At 38.0% G+C, this 7502-nt stretch overlaps 2 long non-coding RNA genes across 2 annotated transcripts; one reads left to right on the top strand and one right to left on the bottom strand.

The window, feature by feature from the left end:
• The first annotated feature begins 3228 nt into the window (after window positions 1-3228).
• On the top strand, window positions 3229-5777 carry LOC120555226. Its single transcript, XR_005638659.1, has 3 exons — window positions 3229-3371; window positions 4636-4683; window positions 5662-5777. It is a non-coding gene; the product is annotated as an uncharacterized LOC120555226 (long non-coding RNA).
• Window positions 5778-5911: 134 nt separating this feature from the next.
• LOC120555225 lies at window positions 5912-7139 on the bottom strand. The gene is made up of 3 exons (XR_005638658.1): window positions 6943-7139; window positions 6105-6150; window positions 5912-6012 (listed from the first exon to the last, which is right to left on the bottom strand). It is a non-coding gene; the product is annotated as an uncharacterized LOC120555225 (long non-coding RNA).
• Window positions 7140-7502: the final 363 nt, after the last annotated feature.

Raw genomic sequence — 7502 nt, 5'->3', positions numbered from 1 at the left:
GGATGATTCAGACAGCTTGTGGTTTATGGCTAAAATATTACAGTAAGCCAACTTTGCTGATTCAGATTGGCCACTTGAGTCCACAGCACCATATGATATAACATAAATATGCACCAGACTGTGTGTATGTACTGTAAACAAAACTAAGAGAGAAAAACAAAAGGTTTAAGGTTGTAACCCTCAACGTTTGCATTAATGCCTCTAATTCTGTGCTGGCTGCTGCTCCATACAATGGTTCATATTGCTTACCATGAGTTGTCAGTAATCTTTATCAGATAAATAAAAACATTGAAAAGGCAGGACTGTTACATATTGTTTTATTTACAATTACACACACACACACACACACACCTCAAAGAACCAACAATAAAAAAAAGAACCTTTGGATGAAATGTAAAAAAATAAATGCAATGGTGGAACAAATCAAACTAAAAACTACACTAAACTATAAATCAAAAAACTATGCTGACACAACATTCTTCAGGGCATCCATCACATCTTCCATCCCGCTCAAAAGGAAGTACTCTCCCCCAAAACGCTCATCCCGACACTTCGGGCAGTTGGGGGAGTTGAGGACCCACTCCCGCACGCATACTTACTTTTTAAAGCTAGCAGGGAATTTTATAACCGTGCCCTTAACCAATATTTTTAATCTGTGCTTGAACACAAATGATATCCCTCCCATTTGGAAATCTGCCTTTGTGGTTCCCATGCTAAAATGTGGTGACCCTTCGATCTTAAATAACTACAGACCAATCTCCAAACTGTGTGTCCTGGTCAAGGTTCTAGAATCACTTGTTAGTGATCAGCTAAAGAATTTTTTAATAGTCATAATATTTTATCTGACTTCCAATCTGGTTTTAGAAAAGGGCATAGTACAACATCAGCAGCTCTTAAGGTTTTAAACGATTTTATTGAAGCTACGGACAACAAGCAATGTTGTGCAGCCCTTTTTATTGACCTTTCGAAGGCATTTGATACAGTGGACCACACAGTACGTAAACAGAGGCTGTATAGGGCTGGGCTTTGTGAACAAACTGTTGGCTGGTTTGTTAACTACCTTACAGATAGAACTCAGTGTGTGCAGGCGGTGGGTAGCACTTCTCGCTACCTAAAAATAACAAAAGGTGTGCCTCAGGGGTCAGTCCTGGGGCCACTGTTATTCATCCTCTACATCAATAATATTGATCATAATGTGTCTAACGTAAAATTTAATTTTTATGCTGATGACACTGTAATGTACTGCTCAGCACCCACTGCAGACCAGGCCCTCTCTCAGCTACAACTTGCTTTCAACACGCTTCAACATAATCTCTATGATTTAAAACTTGTTTTAAATGCAGATAAAACTAAAGTCATGTTTTTTTCAAATTCAAAATTTAAATCAAATCTGCCCTCAATCCTCACAAAAATTGAATGTGTATCTAAGTACAGATATCTTGGTATTTTAATTGATGAATCTATTTCTTTTACCCTTCATATTGAGCAGCTAGCTAAAAGATTAAAACTTAAATTAGGGTTTTATTTCAGAATCAAATCCTGCCTCACGTTCGAATCTAGAAAGAGGCTGGTGAATGCCACTTTTATGTCTGTACTTGACTATGGTGATGTTTTATACATGCATGCTTCCTCTAAAAGTTTACATGCACTGGACACTGTACACCATGGAGCTCTGAGGTTCATCACTGGTATGAAAGCCCTCACTCACCACTGTGATCTATATGAACGTGTTGGATGGCCTTCTTTAACAACACGGAGACTTCAACACTGGCATACTCTCATATACAAGGCTATTTTAGGTCTCCTTCCATCCTACCTTCTGACCTATATCAATGTAAACAGTACTGGGACTTACAATCTTCGTTCCCAGGATCTTTTCCTTATGTCTGTTCCTAAGGTTAGAACTGAGCTGGGGAAAAAGGCATTTAAGTTTGCTGCTCCCTCTGCATGGAACAAGTTACAGAAATCCCTGAAACTTACTAAACTGGTCTCAGTGGTCGCTTTTAAGAGGATGTTGTTTGACTTGGAGGGAATGACATCTGGCTGTAGATGTTTTACCTGATGTGTTTAGTATTCTGGTTGACTCTGAGGGATTTGCTGTTTCAGTTGTTTTATGTTCTTAGTGTTTTTGTGTATTTTGTATTGGCATGTATGTGTGGTTGTACTGCTGCCTGCCTTGGCCAGGACACTCTTGAAAAAGAGATTTTTAATCTCAACGAGTTTCTTCCTGGTTAAATAAAGGTTAAATAAAAAAAAATAATAATACATTGCACCCCACCAGGCTCCTGCAGCAGGGTGCAATTACCAGGCCTGTCATAGGTCCTTCAAGAGAAGTATAAATAATCAGAACAACATATTTTGGTCATTATCTATCTTCACAACAGTTTCAAGATGCTGTGTGTATCTAGCTAATATTACGTTCATAGAACTTAAAAAGAAACTAAATCTTCCTGAAGAAAGTCACAAATTACGTAAGCAAACCCAATTCAAAACATCTTTTACAGCTTACAAAAGTGTTATTTCTGTGTGATGCTGTCATCACTCACTTGTGTTACTGTCTCCTTGCAAGAGCTATGAGGTCCATCACAGCTTCCTTGAAAGGCCCAGGCTCTCTGTTGACACAACAGCTGAACAAATGTCCCAAATCAGGGTACTTGTCATTGAAGGCCATTTCAGCATTGTGCTGCTCCTCCACATTGTTAAATGGGTTGGTGCCAAATACTGACACCTTTGTCAGACTTGACCCGATCGCTTCATGGTAGCTGTCTGCTGCTTCTGCAGGTCCTGGCAGAAGTTCCAAGTATGGAAGTAAATCGGTGCCATCGGCTTTTGAATTCGAATTTTTAGCACTGAATTTATTTTACATCAAATTTTAAAACTGAATTTTATTTTGCATCTAAATCAGACTTTGAATTTTAAAAGCCACCGAATTTCTAGCACTGCATTTTTTTGCCTATGATATTTTTTTTCAATGTTTAAAAAAATCAATATAAAAAAATGTGATGTCTCAAAAAATTCAGTGTAAAAAAATTCGACATCTCAGAAATTCAGTGAAAAAAAAATTCAATGTCTCAAAAAATTCAGTGTAAAAAAATTCAACATCTAAAAAGATTCAGAGTAAAAAAATTCAATGTCTCAAAAAATTCAGTGCAAAGTAATTCAACGTCTCAAAAAATTCAGTGTAAAAATATTCAGAGTCAACATCCGGGTAACTAAGGCCAAGCAATCAATCCCTGTATCAAATCATCCAACATCCAGCCAATCAAGTTACGCTCCATTGGTCATGTGACGCCGAAACAGGAAGACGGTGAAGTTCAGGTGTGCTCCGGTCAGAGCTCAGCATGGCTCAGAACACAAATGATGGTGCTACGGTGAGTGTACTCTTCATTTACCTTTTGTGTTCGTAAAAGTCAGTAATAGTTACCGGACACGTTGCACATTAACATCATTTGTTGAACAATGTCTACAGGGAACTTTTAATGAGGTGGCCTTCCTTAAAAGTGTGTCAGCTATTAGCCAGCGTTATGTTAGCTATTAGCTAACTTTATATTAGCTATTAGCTAACTTTAGCATGGTTTACTGTTGGTAACGTTACTCACAGTTCTGTGTCAGCGAGTATGATCTGACTGACAAGAAATATCTGACTACAGTACATTTAACAGCTGGTCAGTTACGAGCTGCTTCACTTTACTCAAAACAGTTTTAAAAATAGTATAAATGGACAGCCGATAATATAACCGTCACCAAACTCCTACAATGCTTATTAAAGTCTAGCTAGTAACATTTAGCTGTTTAAAACATGATTTTTGTGCTGCTGGTTTGTAATATCCTTTGTCCTGTATTTGTGATGACAGGATAGTCAGGCTGATGAAATTGTGCAGTCAGCCAGTCAGGCGTTTATTGCATTTAATCAGTTCGTCTGAAAGACAATGGGGCGCAGCCAGTGGTGGAGTAACAAATCAAGTTCTAGGGCTGGGTACCGAACGTCGATACTTTCATGGCACCGAAAAAAATCCACTCCAATCCTATGAGTATCGAAAAATTATGTATCTTTTGGTGCCAAATTTCGGGTTCCAAAAGCGTCTGAGAGTGTAAGCGCAAGCTTATCTGTCCTCTCTGCATATTGACACGGAGCGGAGCTCCGACCGACACACGCACACGGAGAGGTGCGGACGGAGTAAACTGTCTGCAGTTTTGTTGAAGTCACAGAGAGTCACGGTTGGTTTCAAGTGTAGTTACAGTTTTTCAAAACTTCACGCAGACAGCGTTAGCTGCGATATATTAATGCCGAAAGCGGTCGCTGTGCTGTTGATGTTACACTTCCTCCAGGCTGAACTGTTGTTTCTCTGTCCTGATGGCTGAGCTTGCAAGGCACTTTTAATAATGTTACTCTGAGTGAGCAGTTTTACCAGAATTTTTTAATTTTAATAACTTTTTTATTCATAAAGTGGAAAATAAAACCTTTGAATCAAAAAGGTATCGAAATTGGCACCGGATCGAAAGATTTTGAATGATACCCAGCCCTATCAAGTTCTGAGGTTTAGTATTAAACTTTAGTTCATGTACATATGGCTTATTTTACTTAAACATTGCAGATGTATTGATTAATACATATTCTTGGAAACAATCCTGCAGAGAACAGAGGCATACGGAGAGACCATCACTTCAATTGGAAATGACCAGGTAAAGACTTAAGGGAGATGTTTGCTATTTTAAATGCAAGCCCTATGTATACACATTTTGACATGCTACTAAGTTATACCGGCAAAATTACTCATAGACGTTCAAATCTAAACTCTGGAAGAAAGCATCTGATGTCCCTTCAGCCTCTCACTTTCTTGTGGAAAGTGATATGTTCATGGTGGCGGGGAGAATGGTAGGCAACTCCTTTCTTCATGGAGGACCATGCCTGTTGGGACTCAGCCCTGCTGTTGTTCATGTCCTGCTTGGTGTTTTTTCTTTCACTAACATTTTATGTACAATGGGGCACCCACGTTTTTTTTATCCTTCCTTATTGAGTGGCGTTAATATGTCTAATTTTAGTTTATCAAATCCAGAGGGAGTGAACGAGATTCTTAGTTTTGTAATACTGTAAATGTAGTAGTATATACAAATCTTGATTTTTAGAGCTGCTAAAATGCCAGTAATTTGTAAATAAAATAGAGGTTGGTGCTTATTTGGATCCAATATGTAATATTCATATTCATTACGTTTTGCAAGTGCACATACAGAGGACAAATTAAAGGAAAAACCAACATAAAGTGTTAGTAAGAAACTGCCAGAACAGCTTCAATGCTTCTTGGCATTGATTCTACAAGTCTATGAACTCTACTGGAGGGATCAACACCATTCTTCCAAAAGATATTCCCTCATTTGTTGTTTTGATGATGGTGGTGGATGTCGCTGTCTAACACATTGGCCAAAAATGTCCCATAGGTGATCATTTGGGTCAGATATGGTGACTGTGAAGACCATAGTAAATAATTCACATTACATTTTCATCAAACCATTCAGTGACCCCAATGGATGAATCCCCCCCCCCCTCACTGTAGGGTTTAGGTATTTCAGTTTTTTCCTTTTTAATTTGTGCCCCATCTGTAGTATCTGGCATTAAACATCTTTTTTTTTCTATCTCCTAATAATTTTCCCTCTGTGTTGAAGCTTGAAGGGGGATCCATACTGATAAGGATAAACAGCTGGTCCAGGACTTGGCCCATGCCTGGGACCTCCCTTGCCTAACTGAGAAAAACAGGAGATGGATTTTTGAGAAGCTATTGATCCATGCTGTAAGTGAAATTCTAAATTCTTTTTTTATCCTGTGAGTGACGTTCTGGTTATAAATTGACGTTATCTGGTCCTGGAAGTTGATCTTTAAGTACATTACTTGAGTAAATGTTCAGTTTAAAATATGCATTTACCTGAGAGGAAACCCAAACTTCTCAACAGATTGTAGGAAGAAAGCCAGGGTGTGGTTGATGCAAGGTTGTTGGAGGTTGCACCAAGATATATTATCTGCAGCACAAATGTAATTATACATCTATGAGACACTCAAGTATTTAATGATTACAGAAATGTGTACTCTTAGTCCAAACAACTGTGCTTACCTTACGGGAAAAAACGTCAATATCACCAAAGACAACAATGTTGTAGCTGAAAGAGAAAAAAATAATTTGTCACCTGTATATAACATACTGCAAGTAAGAAAAAGTGTTCTACACACAGTTACTAAATGTCAGAGACTAGGTGTACCGGTAATCATTTTAAGAGGTTAGCTGTGATGGTCACTGTGTGAGCACATTTTATGGAAAAAAAAGATAAGCATGATATTCTTAAATTAAACATTTTTTGTTTTTGTTTTATTGTTTCAAGTAAGTTAACATCTTATGAATATCTGAGTGAGTTTTCAGAGCTGAGCTTATTTATTTTCATATGAAAAATGCTATTTATAAATGTCCTCTGTAGTGGACGTCAGAACTTTGTACTTTCCCCCGGAAAACAGCCTCCGTCACCGCGAGTGACGGAGGCTGACAGCGTCCAGTTCACTGATGTCGATATGTAATTTAGCGCAAAAAACGTAACTTTGCAAACAGCAGTGTGAATGGGGCTACTAACTTATGAGCAACCATGACCCCAGCTGTTACCAGTTAACACTGTAGCTAATGAAATCATTTGCGCTTCCTTTTAATGTTTTGGGTAAAGTGAAACAGCTAGTAACTTAATAGGCAGCTGTTAACCCAAAAATCAGGCAAAAATTTTTTTTTAAAACAACATCAAAAACAATCCTAATATAAAGTTAGCTAATAGCTGACACACTTTTAAGGAAGGCCACCTCATTAAAAGTTCCCTGTAGACATTGTTCAACAAATGATGTTAATGTGCAACGTGTCCGGTAACTATTACTGACTTTTACGAACACAAAAGGTAAATGAAGAGTACACTCACCGTAGCACCATCATTTGTGTTCTGAGCCATGCTGAGCTCTGACCGGAGCACACCTGAACTTCACCGTCTTCCTGTTTCGGCGTCACATGACCAATGGAGCGTAACTTGATTGGCTGGATGTTGGATGATTTGATACAGGGATTGATTGCTTCTCCTTAGTTACCCGGATGTTGACTCTGAATATTTTTACACTGAATTTTTTGAGACGTTGAATTATTTTGCACTGAATTTTTTGAGACATTGAACTTTATTTACATAGATTTTTTTTTAAACATTGAAAAAAAATGTCATAGGCAAAAAAATTCTGTGCTAGAAATTCGATGGCTTTTAAAATTCAAAGTCTGATTTAGATGCAAAATAAAATTCAGTTTTAAAATTCGATGTAAAATAAATTCAGTGCTAAGAATTCAAATTCAAAAGCCGATGACACTGATTTACTTCCCTATCCAAGGCCACTCCTACTCTACACCCACCCTCGGCCAGGACATTTGGAATCCCCCGGCCTAAGCATAAAAAGACATTGTTCTATTAACTGTTGCTTGAAGTTAATTGTGCAAACA

Source organism: Perca fluviatilis, unplaced genomic scaffold, assembly GCF_010015445.1.
Source record: "Perca fluviatilis unplaced genomic scaffold, GENO_Pfluv_1.0 PFLUV_unplaced_scaf_33, whole genome shotgun sequence".
Classification (NCBI taxonomy): domain Eukaryota; kingdom Metazoa; phylum Chordata; class Actinopteri; order Perciformes; family Percidae; genus Perca; species Perca fluviatilis.
The sequence above is the reverse complement of the archived record's forward strand: the minus strand, read 5'-3'. Positions and strand labels throughout refer to the sequence as shown.